This window comes from Manis pentadactyla, chromosome 9 (genome assembly GCF_030020395.1).
Source record: "Manis pentadactyla isolate mManPen7 chromosome 9, mManPen7.hap1, whole genome shotgun sequence".
NCBI classification, from domain to species: Eukaryota; Metazoa; Chordata; class Mammalia; order Pholidota; family Manidae; genus Manis; species Manis pentadactyla.
The window spans coordinates 8,318,195-8,337,499 of NC_080027.1; the positions used below are offsets into that span (position 1 = coordinate 8,318,195).

Consider the following 19,305-nt stretch of genomic DNA (forward strand, 5'->3'; position numbering starts at 1 on the left):
GATCCTGCCACACTGTGGGGAAGTTGGGGTTCCTATGGCCAGGATCCTCACTGAACTTAAACCACCTGATGACGTAACTGGCCTGTTGCTGGGCTGCCGCTTCCAAACCATAGGCAATAAGCTATTACTGCACTAGAGAGCTCGGCCCAGTGCTCTGGGCGGAGGCAGAGACGCTAGTGCTCAACCTACAGCTGGAGAACAAGCCGGGTAATAAACCCTTTCACCCCAAGAACGTTTTGCTGTCGATTCCTTTGGTCACACTGAATCCATAGCGAACTTGCCCAGGGCTGAAACCCATTGGCAAGACACACACACTCACACCGCCCAGGCCAGAGGCTCCGCAGACCAACAGCCGGGATGCGAACTCACAATGGCGCCTGCACCTAAACAGGAGTGGCACAGACGATGGGAGCTCCAGAAGCAAACACCTACACGTGGCACGGGACGTGACATCACAAATAACAACAGGAGCAGTTCACAGGACACATTTACTGCAGCTCCACTTTAAGTACATTATCTTATTTAATGCTCACAGCTGCCTCAGATATGTTATTACCTAATTTTAAGGAGGAGAAAAACAAAGGCCCAGAGAGGTCAACTGGCTTGCCTAAGGCCACACAGCAGGTACATGGCAGAGGTGGGCAAGTGCAGTGACTCTGAGCACCCAACGCACCACCTACTTAGAGGATATGAGCACACACCCGGGAAAGTCCAAAGACCCCCCGAAGTCCCAAAGATCCTGGGGCAAGAGCAGAGAGGTGCAACAGCGCTGCCCGGCCTGCCCCAGAGGCTGTCAGCCCCACATGGCCCATACCCTCCAGGGCCCCACCAGCATGGACCTGGAGAAGAGCGCCCCGAGACACTGCACACACGCACCTCTGCCCACGCTGTTCAGGTTCCGGGCTCGCCTGAGTCGGTCAGAAGCACATCTAGAAAGCTGAACCCACCTGCACCCTGCTCACCCCTCCCGAAGTCCAATCACAGCATGGCAGCGAACAGGTTCTGTTAGTGGGGGCACACCAGCTGACGGTCACCCGCTGGGAGGGACCGTCTGCAGATGGCCAGCAGGGTCTCTGGGCACGCCAGGAGTGATGTCCCCCTGGTAGGGAGGCGGGGCCAATGCTCACGTCCCTCCCAGCTCCAGGACTGGCCTGCCTAGAACGTATAAGACACCAGTTGAGCTCAAAACCCCAGTCAGTGCATTTCTCTGGGCCTCAGTATCCCTTTCTGTAAAATGGGCAAAATTATACTTCCTCCAAAGAGAGGCTGTGCAGACTCCAAGGGGTCATGGGCAGGGGCAAAAATGAATTCTGACAAAGTCTGCAGATAATACACAAATAATAATAGTAAGAATTAGTCAAGCTATCTACAAAGGTACAGGTAGTTTTGTTATTTCATGTGATGACCTTGTTAATAGAACATACTTAACATGACTTTATTATGATGTAATTAAGAAAGTAAGCCTAGTAAAGAAATCATTTTTGCCTCAAAATGTGTTGCAGCCACTATGCAAAATAGTATGGAGGCTCCTCAAAAAATTAAAAATAGAAATACCAGGTGACCCAGCAATCCCACTTCTAGGTATTAATCTAAAGAAAATGAAAATACTATCTCAAAAACTGACCAGCCAAAAAAACCCTATGTTCATGGCAGCATTATTTACAGCAGCCAAGATATGGAAGCAACTAGTGTCTATCGACGGATGAGTGGATGAGAGGAGGTACATGTACATGATGGAATATTACTCAGCCATAAAAAAGGAACAAATCCTGCCATTTGTGACAACATGGATGGACCTAGAGGGCAGTATGTTCAGTGAAAGATGCCAGAGCATGACAAATACCATATGTTTTCATTTATATATGAAATTTAAGAAAAAACTCTGACTTCATAATACAGAGAGGTGGAGTGGGTGAAATGGTAAAAAGGTCAAAAGGGACAAACTCCCAGATATGAGAAAATATGGGCGGGTATAATAGACAGCAAAAAAATAACTTGTCAAGCTACCTACAAAGATAGAGTTAACGTGAGGGCCTTGTTAATAGAAAATATTTAACAAGAGTTTACTTATTATGACGCGATTGAGTAAGTAATCCTTGTAAAGAAATCATTTTTGCCTCCAAATGTGGAGGGACGTGGAGCGCGGTCTGTCTGGCCAGTCTGCTACCTCGGAGGTATTTCCTCTCTCCTAGGGGGACACTCACCCCCTCCCGGGCCAGGCCCAGGTTACATTGGCAGGGGACTCTGCCAGGCATTTCAGGTGGCCACTCACCCAGACAGCCTGGGGACTGTGCAGACAACCCCAGTGGGGCCCGAATGCTATACGTCCAGGTGAAGCAACCTTGTTAAATAATAATAATACTATTCCTGGATACCGCAGGTAAGCATCTCACTCTTCAGGAAAGTAAGCCCCAGAAATCATTTCACTCTGGGTTAGGTCTACACCAGCCCACACTGGCCAGTGGGTATGGAGCAAGCCTGCGGGGCCTGGAGGCCAACATGAGACCCACTGGCACCCTGGCCAAGGCCTTCTGCTTTCCTGAGGCCCGGTGTTCTCTGGAAGGGCTGGGCCAGGACCTCCGACCTCCCAGAGCAACATTCCTCAACCATGCCGTTGCTTGTGGTTGAGGCCACAGGAAGCACCAGCAAGTTAGTGGGTGTGCCCTGCAGGACGCACGGCTCCCTGCTGTGCTCCCTGGCCAGCACCCCTCTAGGCCTGGGCTGAGCCCATGAAGGGGAGACACCGGGCTCCCGAGAAGGAGCCCCCAGCCTCCTCAGCAGGCAGGGGTGGCCCTGGCATGGGGAGGAGCCATGCTTCGCGATCTCGCCAACATACAGGGTCACCCCCAGTTTGCCCCGACCCAAAAAGAAAGGTTGGCCTTGTCCTGTGATAAGGCAGCCTGGGCAAGGTGAGTGGGCAGGACAGACTCAGCGATGGGATCCCAGGCCCGATGGGCTGGTCCCTGCTAGAAAACGCACTTTCTGAAAGCAGGGGCATGCCCTTATGTCACAGAGCCCAGAGGAGGAAGCCACCCCAGTGCCCACCAGCAGGTAAGTCTATGCATACATACAGTCTATATATACAGTGGAATGTTCCTCAGCCTTAAAAAGGAAGGGAATTCGGACACCCTGCTGCAACTTGGATGTACCTTGAAGACTTTATGCTCAGCAGAATACACCAGTCACATGAAAGACAACTCTGGTCTGATCCCACTCAGATGACGTCCCTAGAGTTGTCAGATCAGAGACAGAAAGGACGGTGGGCGCCCGGGACTGGGGGAGAGGGAGGGGAAGTTAGTGCTTAGTGGGGATGGAGGTCCAGTTTGGGGAGATGGAAAACACAACAATGTGAAGATGCTTAATGCCACTGAGCATGCACTTCAAAATGGTTAAGATGGTAGATTTTGTTATATATGTATTTTACTGCTCTAAAAAAAGTTAAGTGCAAAAGCATTTTTACATCATTTTCTATTAAATTCTTCACTTATTATTTACTGCTTCCCTCACCTCAAGTCTTTGGCCCAAATGCCAACTTCTCAATGAGGCTCACCCAGACACCCTATTTAAAACCGCAACCACCCCTGACCCCCACACTCGCTAGCCAAGTTCTCTCTCCTCTTCTCCTTTATTCTCTCTCTTACTCATCCCCCGGCTAGAATGCCAACCCAAAAGGGTAGGAATACTTGTCTGTCTGGTTTATTGCTGAATCCCAAGAATCCAGAGCAACTAAACAGACGTTTAGAGGATATTCCGCCCAAGCACAGCAGAAAGCCCTTGGAACATTCTCCGGGGACAGACCACATGCTAAGCCATAAAAAAGCCTCAGTAAACATAAAAGGGTTTAAATTATACAAAGGATGTTCTCCAATCACAATGGAATAAAATTAGAAATTGATAAGAGAAAGGAATTTAAGAAATTCACAAATTGTGCAAGTTAAACACATGTCTAAACGACCAACAGGTCAGAGAATAAATCACATGGAAATTAGAAACCATTTTGAAATGAGTAAAAAGTAGACAAAATATAGAAAAACATGATATACAACTAAAGCAGAAGGAGATTTATAGCTGTAGGTGTCTATAATAAAAAGACCTCAAATCAATAACCTATCCTCCCGGTCTCTGCCTGCCCATTAGGAGAAACCTCCACCTGGACGGGGGAGGTAGGTTCTCAACTACAAAGAAGAATTCTCTAGCAGGTCCAACGAGGGCAGGTAAGAAAGGGATTCATGAAAGCCAGAGCAGCAGGGGAGGGAATGGCCACAGGCCGCAGAGGGTGAGGAAGGGCGGAGGGAGGGAGGGAAGGGAAGCCCACTGAGCTCCTGCTGGGCACAGGGCAGGTCCCCTGCCAACTCTTAAAGCCGCGGTCCCCTGGCATCCAGCGTCCACTTGGATCTGCACGGCGTGGGGACTAAGCCCCGACCACCCCAGGATATGGGGGAGCCACACAGCACTGGATGGAGTGGGGACTTCCCAAGGGCAAAGAAAGGAGATTTGGGGGCAGGCTACTAAAGAGCACGATCTACAGCTGCAGTCCTGCCCAGGTCACCCAGGCGACGGGAACTTGGGGGCCCAGATCAGAGCTCTCAGCAGCCCCTCCCTACTTATCTGAAGTAGGACAGGAACCGTGAAGGTGGTGCTTGAAGTCTGGAAAATAGAACGAAATAGCAAAGTGACAGAGACACCCCCGGAAGAGCGCAGAGACAGAGACACCCCCAGAAGAGCGCAGAGACCAAACGTAAGAAGTTGGGCAGTGGGAAGGCTTTAAAAACTACACGCTCCAAGAAGGGGGAGTGCGGGCAGCCTCGGGGAGGGGGCGCGCTTAAGGGCTGGGGGTGTTACAGGTCCTTTTGGGTAGGGGTCAGCGTAAGGCATGATGTACACAGGTAATTCATAATTCCTTTGAAGTTCTGTCTTAAGGTGACACTGTGCTGGTCCGGATCTCCGCATTCTTTATCCACACACATTCGTTTACACTTTGAGGTCTGTGTCCTGTCCTGGTTACAAAGTTACTTAACTGACTAAGTGGAGGGAAGAAGAGGGACAACAGCCTACAGATTACGTTAAAGAATAAACTGGGCCTTTTTCCCAGGGTAAGTAAATTTCACAACGGCCTGACCCTCGTCCCAGTTCCCGGCCCTACCTCACCACCCTATGAAACTAGAAAAAGAACAACGAACTAATAATCAGGAGAATGAAGGGAATAATAAAGGTCAGGATAAAGTGAATGGAAAAAAGAGAAAAACAACAGAGAAAGAAAATCAGTGAAACCAAAAGTTTGTTCTTTGAAAAGATTGATAAAATTGACAAACTTTTAGCTAGTCTGACCAACAAAGAAAGGGAAAGACGCTCACTACCAAACTCAGAAATGAAAGAGAAGACATTTCTACCAACCTCATAGAAATAAGAAGGATTGTAAGGGAGCACTATGAACAATTACATGCCCACAAATTAGACAACTGAGATGAAAAGGACACAAACTAACAAACATGACTGGGGAAGAAATAAAAGATCTGAATATACCTATACAACTAGAGACTAAATTAATAATTTAAAACTTCAAACACACATAAAAGAAGTCCCAATCCCAGATGGCTTCACTGGTGAAGCCTACGAACATTTTAAGAATTAAATACTAATTCATTACAATGTTTTCCAAAAAAAACAGCAAAGAATACTTCCCAACTCATTTTATGAAGCCCATATTAATGCGATACCATCACAAAAAAACTACAGATTATCTCTTATGCATATACATGCAAAAAGATCAATATTAGCAAACTGAAGCCACAAGCATATAAAATTATAAGCCATGCTTAAGTGGTATTTATTTCAAGAATGAGAAAGTGGTACAATACCCAAAAATCAATGAATGTAACACATTCTTATCAGTACAGGACAAGAAGTAGCTTATCGTGTCAATAGACTTGACAAAACCCAGCACCCCTCCTTGATAAAAACACACAACAAACTAAGAGTATATATGACCCTTCTCAACCCAATAAAAGATGTTGACAAGAAACCCACAACCGACATCACAATTAATGGTGAAAGACCGGATGCTTCCCCCCCTGAGATCAGAAACAAGGCACTGACCTCCTTTCTCTCCACTTTACTCAACATTGTCCGGAAGGTCCTAGCCAGGGCACCGAGGCAAGACAACGGCATAAAGGCATCCAGACTGGACAGGAAGAAGTAAAATGAGCCCCATTAGAAGATGACATGATCTTGCATGTAGAAAATCCTAAAGAATCCACTAAAAAAGGATAGGAACCAAAAGGTTCCTCAAGATTATAGGACGTAAATAAGATCAACATACAGAAATGAACTGTATCTCTACACACTAGCAATGAACAATTTATAAGTGAAATGAAGAAACCAACTTCATTTACAATAATATGAAGGATGATTTAATTTTTAGGTATAACTCTAACAAAAGAAATGGGAAATTTATCATCTGAAAAACTAGAAAATATTTTTGAAAGAAACAAAAGACCTAACTAAATGGGAAAAAAATCTTGTGTTCATGGATCACAAGACTTAATATTGTTATGATGACAATATTTTCCAAAATGAGCTAGATTTAAAAACATCACTGTCAACTCCCAGATGACGTCTCTGCAGAAGTTGATAAACCGACCCCAAAATTCAAATGGAAACTCCAAAATAGCCAAAACAGTGTTGAAAGAAGAGGACTCATCCTTCGTGATTTCAAAACTTACTACAAAACAACAGAAAGCAACACAATGCAGTCAGCATTAAGAATGGACATACAGATCAAAACAACAGACTTGAAAGTCCAGAAATAATCCATGTTTTGATAGTCGACTGATTTCTCACAAGAGTGCCCCAACAATTCAGCTGGGAGGTATCATCCTGCCAACCAGCGGTGCTGGAACAACTGGACATCTACAGACAAAAGAATGAAGTTGGGTCCCTTCCTCACACCAAACACAAAAATTACTCAAAATGGATCAGAGACTTAAACCTAAGAGCTGATAGTATTAAAACTCTCAGAAGACACAGGCTTAAACTGCCATGACCTCAGCATAGACAAACCCTTCTTAGATGTGACACCAAAAGCACAAGCAACAGAAGAGTCTCCATCAAAATGTAACATTTTCATACTTTAATCGACACTGTCACAAAGTGGAAAAGATAATCCACAGGAAGGGTGAGATTCTCATCAAATGTATCTGATAAGGGATTTCTATCTGAAGAGTTCTTACAATAATAAAAGGACAAAACCCCAATTTAAAAATGAGCAAAGGATCTGAACAGACATTTGTCCAAGCAAGACATAAAAATGGCCAACAAGCACATGATAAAGTCCTCACATCATTAACCCATGAGAGCAGGCAGATTATAAAAAATAAGATTCCACTTCACACCCACCAGGACAACCATAGCCAAAAAGACAGATAACAACAGGAGGTGGTGAGGAGGTGTAGCAATCAGCCCCTTGAACACTGCTGGTCGGGATGTACGGTGGTCAGCCACTTTGGAAGACAGTGTGGTAGTGCCTCAAAAGGTTACCACGTGCCCCAGCAATTCCACTCCAGGTAAATTACCCATGAAAACTGAACATGTACATATGTCCACATAAAAACCTGAACATGAATAGTCACAGCAGCCTGATTACTAACAGCCAATATGTGGAAACCAGTATGTCCACCAACTGATGTATGGCTGACTGAAACGGCATGTTTCCATACACAGAGTATTTACTCAACCGTAAAAATGAAGCGCTGGCGTGTGCCAGAGCACAGATGGCCCTGGAGACAGTATTCTCGTGAATGAAGCACTTACAAAAGGCTGGTAGGTGTATGACTCCGTATGTGAAATGTCCTGAACAGGCCAAGCCATCGAGGCAGAAAGTGGATGAGTGGTGGCCAGGGCCAGGGATGAGGATGGGAGGCTTCTCACTGGGGCGATGAGAACATGGTGAACGTGAGTGTGGGGGGTGATGGCTGCACAACTCCGAGTGCACGAACCCCACTGAACTGTCCACCATGAGCAGGGGGGGTTGTAGGGCACGTAAATTGTGTCTCCACCAGACTGGTTTATGTTTTTTAGCAAGTCAAGGGCAGTGCCAGCAGGGTGGTATGTGACCATGGAGCATGCCAAGCACTGTCCCAGGCCTCGGGATGCACTGATGACCAGGAGGGATGGACAAGGGGCCTGCCCTCCTGACCTTCTTCCAGTGGAGGGAGGCAGGTGACACATGCCAAAACCAACACATGTGACGTTCGGGTCTGACTGCATGACAAAGAACCAAGGAGGGGCAGCTGTCTGGGGTCTGGTCCCCTCCATCCCCGTGTCCCCTTCCCATAGGGGCCGCAGGGAACAGGCCTACTGGAAGGTAAGAACACCACCCCTCCCTTGGAGAAGGCCTCTGCCTCTAGCGGGGGGCCTGCAGGCCCCTGATTCTCCCCAGGGGCAAGTAGGGGGACTGTGGGTGCATCAACCTTGTACTCCCATTTGGGGACCTTGCATATTCATGTTACTCAAGAAATCCACACCCCGAAAAACAAATAATCAACTGGATTGAGTCCCTTCTCAGCCTCCACCCCAACCTGCCCTCCCAGATGGGGAGGAAGTGAACAGAAGACACCCCAGGGCCAGGGGTGTCAGCTCTTCCTGAATGTTCCAGATGCCCTGACGCCATTTATGAGCTTGGCTGAAAAGTCTGCCTGTTACTTAGAGTGGAGACAAGAAGTCACTCAAGTCTGGAAGGAAGTCATGAGGGCCAAGGACTGTTCAGCCACAAAGCTAACCTGGAACAAACGCAAACCCGAAGGCTGACCTTACACCACACCTGAACCAACACACCAACAACCACGAGCCTGCTCGCCGTTCCACTGCTCCAATGTCATTAACCCGGCAGGGAGCTCAGACTGCCTGCGGCCAACAGGGGCTGACGCTGGTTCAGGGCAAAATACAGAGGTGGTGCCCATTATGCACGTGGTGACCAAGGCCTACTTCTGTGACTTACTCATTCCACAAACATCTGTCCAGGCTTGGGGGACAGCGTGGGGGCAGGTACTGGCAGAGTCCCTGTCTGCAAAGCATTCAGTCTCATTCTGAAAGGCTGCCTTGGCTGTCCCCACCACACCCTGCAGAGATGACAGAGCTCAGCCACTAAGCCACACTTCAGGCCCCTCCTCCAAGCCGGGGCGGATGGCCCTTATCAACCAACACCCAGGGTGGCTCGGGGCCTGGTGCCTGGGTCTCCCCCGAGCACCTGGGCAGCTGGGCAACCAACTTCTTCTGATTCCCAGAGCCCAGGCGGCCTCCTCTACCGAGGAGCCCAGAGGGAGTGCAGGGCAGGGAGGGGCTAGGCCAGTGCCGGCGGATATTCTCACCTCAGTGGGTACCAGATGAGCTGGGGACAGGGGCCAGTCTAGGATTCTCTGGACTCTTTCCCCCACACTCCTCTCCTCTGGCTCCCGGGGACGATTCTCACCCCCGTTCAGCCTGACCCGGCAGAATGCCCAGGCAGACAGACCCAAGCCAGCACGGCCCAGATGGCCAACGGCTGAGTGATGGCAGCTGCGTGCTCCTCGCCCAGGCCTGGGGGACCGAGGCCCAGAAGGGCCGTCTGTCTGCGGCCCCCCTTTGCACCCACAGCCCCGTCTCTGCAGGGACACCCACTCCATCGTGGCTTCCAGAGCCGTGCACGCTCTCTCCTCCCAGGTGGCTGCCCCCACTGATGTCACCGCTTCTGCAGGTGCCTTCCACATGCAGGCACCTCATTGAAAACAGCCTTCTTGTCTTTCCAAAGCAGTCAAAGGAGCTGCGTGGCTCCCCAGCTGTCATCACTGCACAATTTAGCTTTTGGTGACATCGGATACACAAGTTACATCTTTAATAGTTAATTGGCCTCATCCCTTCAAACCCCAGCTGTGGATGGAACCAGCTGCCTGCCTTCCCTGAGCCCACAGCCCACAGCCCACAGCCCACACCCCCGGCCTCTGCCACCAGCAGGCCTGCCACCTGATGACCCTGTGGAGCCCCTGGCTAAACGTGACAGATGCATCTGGAATGACAAGAAAAGGGACACGTTGTTGGAACCATCCACCCGACTACAGGGCAAGGCCATCTTCAAACCCCACTCTGTCCATGTCGCTGGTCCCGTGCTTCCTCCGGCAGTTCCCAATGTCCAAGGACCCCTGGGGGAGCCCCCTGTCCATTCAGGGGGTCTGTGAAGTCAAGCCGTTTCCATAATAATACTAAGATATTAGCTGTTTGTTCACTCTCCCCCTCTCCCAAGCGTATGATGGAGTTTTCCAGAAGCTACAAAACATGTGATATTCCAACAGGCTGAATGCAGAGCAGATACAAGACTCCAGCTATGTTCCCCTAAACCTCACAGTAAAGAGACTTTGCAACAATGTGTCTCAAAACCAAACTTATAAGGCTTTTCTTACTCTGCAAAAGAGCTGTTTTCCATAAAAACAAGTTATTTACATTAACATGTAATGGGTTTATTATTGTCATTTAAAAATACATTAATAACTAAGTATGTTTAAATTAATTTCTAACAGGATAAATATTAATAAATACGATGCATATATGCAAAAAGCTCTCTGGGAGCCTTAAAAACTCTTTGAAGATGGTAAAGGAGTCCTTAGAGGGAGAGTCTGAGAGCCCGGTGCTACCCTGGCCCACTCCTCATAAAGGCGAGCGTGAGACTAACGTGTGCATCCCCCGGGAGCCGACTGGAGGGGGGACTGGTGGAATTGTGCACAGTGGAGTGGGTGGCTGCCTGGGATAGGGGCCTGGCTTGACCACGTGACCTCCAGCCGGTAGGTAAACTCCCTGTGCGTCGGTTTGCTCACCCGGAAAATGGGGGTGATGGTATGAGCTACCCCCACCATGTCCCCGAGACACAGCCCCTTAACCTGGTTTGAGAGGGTGTCCATCCCCCACAGTCCAAATAAGGCAGATCAACAGACAGAGATGAGCGTCGTCGTTCCAGGAGGCATCCTGCCAGACTCAGGACAGAAACCCCCGCCAGTCACTCACCCCACCGGGTCACTCTGGCCTGGGCCATCCCCAGAGGGGAGCCCAAACAATCCAAACACAAAAAAGCCAGGCAGCCACAGTACAGACAAGGCCCTGTTTCCTTTCCTCCAGCCACTGGCCGTGCCTCCTAATTCCACATGCTTTCGGACCATGCAGTTGCTCTAGGAAAGCAAAAATGTGTTCTCCAGGTGTTTGGGGAATTATTAACAGCATGCACCAGGCCTCACAGGAACTGTCTGCAGGAACGCCATTCCCAGCTCTCTGAACTCCGTGCTGGACAAAAACCACTATTTAACCACAGCCGTTTGCAGCCCCCACCCCGTCGCCATGAGCCCAGCTTCAGTAAACAGCAAGGGTGCAATCCTGGCGGACCGACGTTCCCGTGCCACCTGCCCAGGGACATGACATCCCCAAGGTCTGCGGCAGAGCTGCCGAGGCTGAATGCAGCCCAGGCCGGGCCCAAGTGAAAACCTCAGACTGACCTGACTGGTTTTGGGACTTCGTGGAGTTGAATACACATTCGGAGGGAAAAGTCTGCTGTTTCACCACTGGCCTGGCCAATATGTTCTAGTCAACAAACATCCCCAAGAGCCGACCGGGGCCACACCCCACTCCTGGTGCCCCTTTAGGACCCTGAGATACAAAGTAGCAAGACCAGGTCCTTTCCTGGGACCCGCACCCCGTGGGACAGGTGCCTGCAGTTTGCCGGGCCCCCAGCACAGCACAGAACACTTCATCAAAGCTGGGAAAGAGCACGATCTGGGGGGGCAGGGGCGGGCAGAAAACCCCAGACAGGAGTGGCTGTGCCCAGGGCCTTGTGGGGGATGACTGTTAGGCAGAAAGACAGACATCAGTGCAGGATGAAAGAGGCTGGGACCCAACCTAGAACCCAGGGAGCTGATCAGATAAAGCCGAAGAGGCAGGAAGGGCTCAGAGTGGACACCTCTGGGGTATGAGGTCATTCCACACGCTCTGAACCTGCGCTGACCTTGAGACCTGCTCTACCTGACGCAGGTGAGGTGGGGCAGGGACACGGGACGGCATCGTGATTAACTCTTCCCGCCTGTGATGAAAGACACCGAGATATACGCAGTACGGTAAGAACAGGGCGATGGGGGGGGGGCTCCATCTTGAGGCCAAGATTCCGTTTTAAAAACCAAGGAGTCAGGAGGCAAGAGCCCTGTAACATATTCTCTGGTAACCAGACAACAACCCACCCGATCTTCAGGCAGGGCGGGCAGTTCTAACTGCTCTGTTCCAAGGGCTGCAGCGGAACCACTGTCCTGGGGAAGAACAGGAAGTTTGTCTTACAGATTATCAGGAGGACGGACTGTGGACGGTGACATAATGTCTCTCACCAGAGAGAAACATCACGAGACCACAAGTCAAGCCTACGCCCAAAACCTCCACCCTGTCCTTCGCCCCATTCCGAAGCCTTAAAGACAGAATCCTAAGCCCTTAAGGGTGCCCCTTCTCTGAGGCTGCCTGCACCCCCTTTCTCAGAGCATGTAGTTTTTGAAGCTTTCTCTCCATCCTACTTCAGATAAGCAGGAAGGGGCAGCCAAGAGCTCCTGATTTGGGCCTGCAAGTTCCGGTCCTTGCTCGGCTTTGTTCAAGTAAACCTGCCCCTGTCGATCCTGACCCTCCCGTCCCTCCCTTGGAGTGTATTCAAAGAAAACTTTTGCTCACCTCACTACTGCGTCTCTACCCTTCAATTCTTGGTCGCAGCAGGAACAAAAACTACAAGACCAAACTCAACTCCAGCACAAGGACACAGCCAAAGCGCCCCACCGCCCCACCGCCCTCCCCCTGGGCAGGGGCCCCATGCCCTCCACCCAGACGGGCCTTCTGTTCTGCTCAGGATGTGCGACCCTCTCCCTGCGCCCCGGGCCTCCGGGGACCCAGCCCCCTGGCAGCTGCTCCCTTCCTTTCAGCAAGGTCAGACCTCCCGGGGGGATCTCAAAGCCCCTGGAAAGCACCTGGCCAGCCCAGCTGCGCGGCTCCCAGCCCAGGGAGAAAATGGGACTCACTGGCCAGAACCCCGAGGGGCGACAGTCCGGGGTAGGCACCCCAGTCTGCAGGGCCTGACCTCTGGGGCGCACGCAGGTGGCATCATCTGTCTCTACTGTCACCTAGGTGTCCACACTGTCCCCAGGTCAGAACCCCCCCAGGAGGACCTTGAAGGTGGGGCAGAATCTTACCCATTTCTCTCTTCTCCCCCACAGGGGGCTTCAAACTGGGAGGTGGACCCTTTCCAGGGGCGCGGCCTAAGGGGAGCTCCTGGCTCCAGTCTGCTTGGGCACTAAGGCCTTCAGGCTGACTTCCGGGCAGCCCCTCCCACTTTTACATAAGAAAGGCCTTCCTGTCCCCTCAGCCTCAAGGTGAGGGGTGGGGTGCCCCCCCCCCCACCGGACAGGACTCCCCACACCAAACAAAGCCAAACAACAAGGGCTTTAATTAAAACACCAAACAGCCCTGCCTGCAGCTAGGATGCATTTCCCTAACACTCACCTTTCTCCATTTCCAACAATCAGAACCGTAGTTAGGATTTGAGCAGGCCGCTTTCTCAATTCCGAAGTGGTTTCTGGAATACTTAATCGACTTGAGATCACAGGAAATGTTTTTAGAAGTCACATGATGTATATTTTCCTTGCAGAGATATATGCTAGATGGATTAATAAAAGACAAGCATGGAAGTCTATTTATTGTCTTAGGATAAAGTTCTCTGTAGGAAGAGGCAGCACAAATTCAAGAAGCGAAGAGGACAAGGACCATTCTGGGGAGCTCCCTCAGCATCTGTCAAGGGAAGGTGGGTGTCCAGTCACCGTGGCTTTACTGGGAGGGCCCAGGCAGGGCTGGGGAGCAGTTACTGTAAAATGTCAACAGTGACCTCTCACATGAGAGACTACATCTTCTGCCAATATTTAAACCTATGAAGGACAATTTTAGATGCTGGCTTAAAAATGCACAGGAAGTCTAGTGAACGGTGGTCAGAACCTGGGGAGGGAAGAAAGGCGTTCAGTGGGGGATTGTTCTAGGGTGGCTGGGGAGCTGAATTTTGCATACAGAAATGAAGCAGGAAACTTGTCAGATTCCTGGTCCCCAAAGCCGACCTCAATACTACCCCTGGAACCGATAACATTAACATTCGTTAGCCAATTCAAAACATTTATTGAATCCCCTTTCAAAGAAACAAAGACCCGTCACATCAAGAAGGCTGATCTTTGGTGTGTTGACGGTAGCCCTTCTTGCAGTACCGGGAAGAAATTTTCTATAGGGTGAATTTTCTCCCTGGGTGGTGGTTGTGCTAGCCATGGGGGTGGGGGCAGTTAAGGGCTGATTCTCCCCGAGGCTGCTCCCTAGCCCTCCCTGCCAGGCCTACGGCAGGTGGCCTCATCTGCACCAGGAGAGCGATCAGTCATCAGCTACACCGCTCACCGCATGGAGTTTTGGGAAACCTGAATGAGCTCATCCATAGCAAGAGCGCAATGGATGCCTGGCGGAAGGCACTCAGCACAGAAGAACACTGGCTGTCAACTGTGGCAGCTGCTGGCTGTCAGGACGGCCCCACCCTGGGAAGGACAAATAGACCATTTCTGCCCAGGTCCCAGGGCAATGCAGGCAAAGAAACCACCAGACAGCCCAGGCCTCTTCACAGGTTCTTACACGGACCACTCTTGTCCCCCAGACTGGGCTGGGGAAGCTCTCTGTGCCCTGCAGCCCCAAGAGTCACCTCTACCATGAAACGTCCCACTGTCCCTTCTCTTCTCCCACTAGCCTGGAAACTCTCCAGCCCACTGGTGACTATTTGTTCAGCCCATTTTATGCAAATGCAGAGAAAATCAGAATCCCCTACATCACCACATTCAGGTGGGCAGGCCAGAGGCCCTGGCCAGGTCATGGGGTCACCTGGCCCTGGCTCCAGGTCTGAGCCTGTCACCCAATCAGGCCACAGTCTTTCAACCAGTGCCCAGGTGAGGGGCTGGGAGCTCCGAAGATGAAAAAGACTGGCCTTTGTTTTGGGAGGCTTTCCTCCCCACCTCTCAGCCAGCACCCCTCTGTCAAAGCAGAGGATTCCATACATTTTCCAAAGATCACTTTGATGGCGAAAGATCCTAAACATTCCCTCCCTCAGGCTCAGGACAACTGCACGTCCTGAGGAGGCTGTTAAGGCACGACGCCCCCACCCCTCAATGCTTCCCCAGTGGGGGTGCCAGGGGGAGGGGAGTTCTCAGGCTCCAGATCAGACAGCCTTGGGTGAGGCTGGGCCATGAGTTTACAAAGCTCCAGGAGGCTGGAATTCCAGAGAGATGCAAGTTCAGGGGTCAGGAGCTGGAATCCAAACTGGAGCCTCGCCTCCAGATTTCGGTAGGTGAGGTACCACCTTGGCCTCCCCGGCAACTCCCAACTGAGTCCTGCTTTGGAAGAGCCCCCCTTTCTCGGCAGAGATGACATCAGAAAGCTACTGCTCTACTATGTATTTAGATATAAAGCAAGTGATATAAAGAGTTCTTTTTCTATTAAAAAAACTGTTTACTAGTGTTTTCCTGTACATTGGTCAACTCCTGGCACATCTTTCCATTTCAAGCTCTTCCATCTTTTCCCCATCGCTGGTGAAAAATCCAATGCAGTGCTGTCTCAGAACTTGGCGGTCCTCCTGCCGGCGTTCCTACCACCTGACCTCCGACCCTCAATGGTCCGGGCTCCTAGATGGGGCCCTGGACCGAGTCACATGGAATGGTGACCCCTTCCATGTCAGCTGGGGGGGGCCCTGCACACAACCCCAAGCACTCGCTGAGCCCCCTCAAAGCCTGTGGGAGACTCACCAAGGATGAATGGGCTTTCTAAAGTAAATGGGAGACATCAGGCAGAAATAGCCCCCCAGCCCCAGATGGGAGCAGCAATGTGCTGTGGATGGTGCCCCCTGGGACCACCACTACAGGTGGCATCACCTCAGTCAGAAAGGGCTCCTTTCTGTGCCTGAATGACGGTGGTACCTTCCTCCAAAGGGGTGCAAGACCCCCCCTCTTTCACCCATTCCTCCTTCTTGAGAAACCATTAGTCCTCAGCATAACAATGGAGCCCCCTCCTTTAGACATTGTTCCCCTACAGTTTTACACTAGCCACTATTCAACAGCCCAATTCCTATTTCAACAAGGATCTCCCTCAAGCCTCCTTGAGGCCATGGTGACCTCCTAGGCGAAAATCCGCAGAGAACCCTATTAACCCCTGCTTAGCGTGGCCACATCGACTGCCCCTCACTCTGTGCTGAGCCCCCTCAGTGGGCACAGCCAAACGCAGCCTTGGTAGCACCCGGGAGTGGTTTGAAACTCGGGTTCCCCCAAAGCAGCTGCCTCCAGGGTCTGTCCTGGACATCCCCAAACCCCCGGGGTGCCCGGCCCAGGCGCCCAGCAAGGCACAGGTCGTCACCACTGGTGATTTAGGGACAGGGCGCCGTAGACTCTCCCCGCAGCCGGGCCAGCCCAGCCCCAGGAACAGGCCACAGGGCCATCCCCAACGGAAGGCTTCCCAAATTACCTCCCCGCTTCCTGGAGCTTAATTTAATTAGAGGATTGACCTCATTAATTCCAACTTGAATTTCAAACAAAAAGAGGTCACTTAACTACCTAATTTACTACCTCGGATTTCCACGTGGAAACCACTTTGTTTTTGGACGGCCTCTGAGAACTCCCACCGCTGCCGGCCCCGAGGCCGCCCCCCAGAACCGCGGCCCCGGCTCGCACCTGAGCTGCCCAGGCGCCTTCTCAGCCCAGCCGCCCACGGTCGCTTTAGAAGCTGCGCCGCGAAAGGCCACGGTCAGGAGCACCCGCCTCGCTCCCTTTGGCGCCCCCAGCCCTACGGAAACACCACCTCGCCCGCAAGCAGGCCCGCGGGAAGGGCGGCACGCCGCGGGCCCGCACCCGCCAACCTCCTGGGCCGCGAGGTCTACCCCGGCCCCCGAACCCTCCGAACCCGGGCGGAGAGATCCACCCCGGCCCCCGCACCCTCCGAACCCGGGCGGCGAGGCTCTCCCACGGAGCCATACCCTCCCCCACGGAGGTCCACCACGGCCCCCACCCACTCCACGCTGGGCGGAGGTCTCACCTGTCGCGCAATCGGTGGACCCAGCTCAGGTGGCGAGTGCGCAGTTGGCGCCTCCAGGTGCTCCAGTCCTGACCGCCCTGCGGAGGCGCCCGGGCCACCGGCTGCGCGGGCGGAGCTGCCCGGCCGCCGGGAGGAGCGATGCCCGGGCGAAAGTTGCCAGGGAAACTTGAGCAACTCGAGCGCGCCAGTGCCAGCCTCCTGCATAATTCACGGGCAGCGGCGGAGGGGTGCGGGGGCCGCTTACATGCACCAGCCGGGCCCCCCAACCCGGGCCGCCGCGCGCTGCGGGCAGAGGCCCGGCACCTGGAGGGTGCTCTGCGCGACCCCGGGGTCGGGGGGCCCAATCCGCGACCCCCCGGGCCTGCACCGACTGCGCCGGCCCCGGCCTCCCGAGCCCGCTGCTCCAGCCGCGCGCCTCTGAATGGGGTCTTTGGGCACCGGTGCGGGGTCAGGTTGCCCAGAGCGGGGTCTCCGGGGACCCTGCGACCTCAGCTTGAGTCCCGCCTCCCGCGCGCCCCCTGGCGGCCCCACGCCGGTTCCTCCGCCGGGCATGTGGGCCCAAGTCCCCAGGCTGGAGGCCCCCGACCTAGAGAAAGGGACCCCGGCGGGGGATGGAGGCAGGTCCGCCCGCGTTGCCCCAGGAGGGGGGCGCTCCGCGTGCTGAAGGTGAGGGGCTTCATGGGCGTCGGGGACACATGGGGTGCTCTTGCACCCTGAGCCCACGCCGCTCCCAAACCGTTTAAACCAGCCCCTACTCCAGAGTCCCGGGGTAGGGGGTCTCCATGTTGAAGCGACCCCCACCCGGTAGCGCGGAACCCTCTCCCAACCCCCGTACCCAGACACTGACGGGTTCTGGACGGCGCTTACACGGTTGGGGCTCCTGGAATGCAGACGCACCCAAAATGCAGCTGGTGAGCAGGGTCAGGCACCCGGGGACCCCCCCTACTGTCCTTGCCGGCCCGCGCGGGGTGCCCAACCACCCCCGCACGGCGCCCCGCGTCCCCCCGCCTTACCTGCTCCGGCGGCCGCTCGGCGAGTCAGGGCGCGCCGGAGCCCCCCAGGGACGGCCGGCGTCCGCGCGCACCTGGCTCCGCGGCGGGGACCCAAGCGGCGCCGCACCCAGCCCCGCCGGAGCGCGGGAGCTGCCGCCGCCCAGGTGCCGGCGGGGAGGGGACGCCGCGGCCCCGCCCCGCGCCTCGGCCGGGCTGGGGGCTTCGCGCCGGCCGCCGGGCCCCTCCCCTCCGCCGGGCGCGGGCGGCGGGGGCTGGCGAGCGGGGGGAGGGGCCCCGTGCCGCCCGGCCCCGCGTGCGCGACCCGCCCCGCTCCCCGCGCGCCGCCCGCAGCCCCGCACCTGCCCCGGCCGCTCCCGCGCGGCGGCCGCTCGCTCTGTTGTGGCAACCCCGGGAGACGGCGGGCATTCAGGGCCGCCTCCCGCCGCTCCCCGCCCCGCCCCGGCGGCGGGGCCCGCCGCCCCCCTTTCCCCGGCAGCCAGCGGACCAGAAAGTCCCTTAATTTTCTGAAGGCCGGTTCACTCTGCGCGATTATCCCGAGCACAGCCGGCTCCCGGCCCGGAGTGTGTTACGTTAATAGAATTCGGAAACACAGAGGCCGACTGCACAGCAGAACGATTGCAGAGCGCAGGAAAACTTCGCGCCTGCAGACCCGCCGCCATCTGCTTCCCCGGCGTCCTCCCATCCTGGGGCGCTCAGAGCAGTGTCCAGCCAAGTTCAGATTCGGGGGTCGGGGAGTAAAAGCCAACCGCTCAGACGAAGCCAAGAGGCGAAAAGGCACCCTCCGGGACGCCGGGGAGTCCTATTATGTAGGACTCGGGGATGGCTAGGTTCGCCAGAACCCAAGGGGGATGCCAGGATCCCCTGGCCCCGGGCTCCCACGGGAGCTGGGACGCAGTCGATTTACCCCTCCCACCCTGATGCATGAGCAATCAGTTACTAACCTTCCCCAAGACCCTGATCGTTCACAGGTTACTACTCTGTATGAGCTGTGTGTACCTGCAAGCGGGCTTTGGAGGTTTCTGTGCCCTGAGTGCTCCAGAATTCGGGGGGGGGGGGGAGAGCATTTCCTGCCCACAAGCCCCAGGCCCAGGCCTAGAGGGGCAGAACCAGCTTCTGGGCTGCGATGTAGGACAGCAGCTTCCAGTACTGGGAACCTTCC

At 53.7% G+C, this 19,305-nt stretch overlaps 1 protein-coding gene across 5 annotated transcripts in view; it reads right to left on the reverse strand.

Moving 5' to 3' along the window:
* The window catches only part of SHANK2 (SH3 and multiple ankyrin repeat domains 2), a 471,724-nt gene extending 453,154 nt beyond the window's left edge, over positions 1 to 18,570 (reverse strand). For 2 of the 5 annotated variants that reach the window (XM_036875766.2, XM_057506713.1), the window contains exons 1-3: positions 17,134 to 17,260; positions 14,467 to 14,600; positions 13,715 to 13,824 (exon numbers count right to left, since the gene is read on the reverse strand). The gene's annotated coding sequence lies outside the window, so the exon portion shown is untranslated. Of the gene's footprint in view, positions 1 to 13,714; positions 13,825 to 14,466; positions 14,601 to 17,133; positions 17,261 to 18,146; positions 18,443 to 18,484 lie in introns of those variants that run through there. The other 3 variants (XM_057506712.1, XM_057506710.1, XM_057506711.1) reach the window with 3 other exon arrangements.
* Between the last annotated feature and the right edge of the window lie 735 nt (positions 18,571 to 19,305).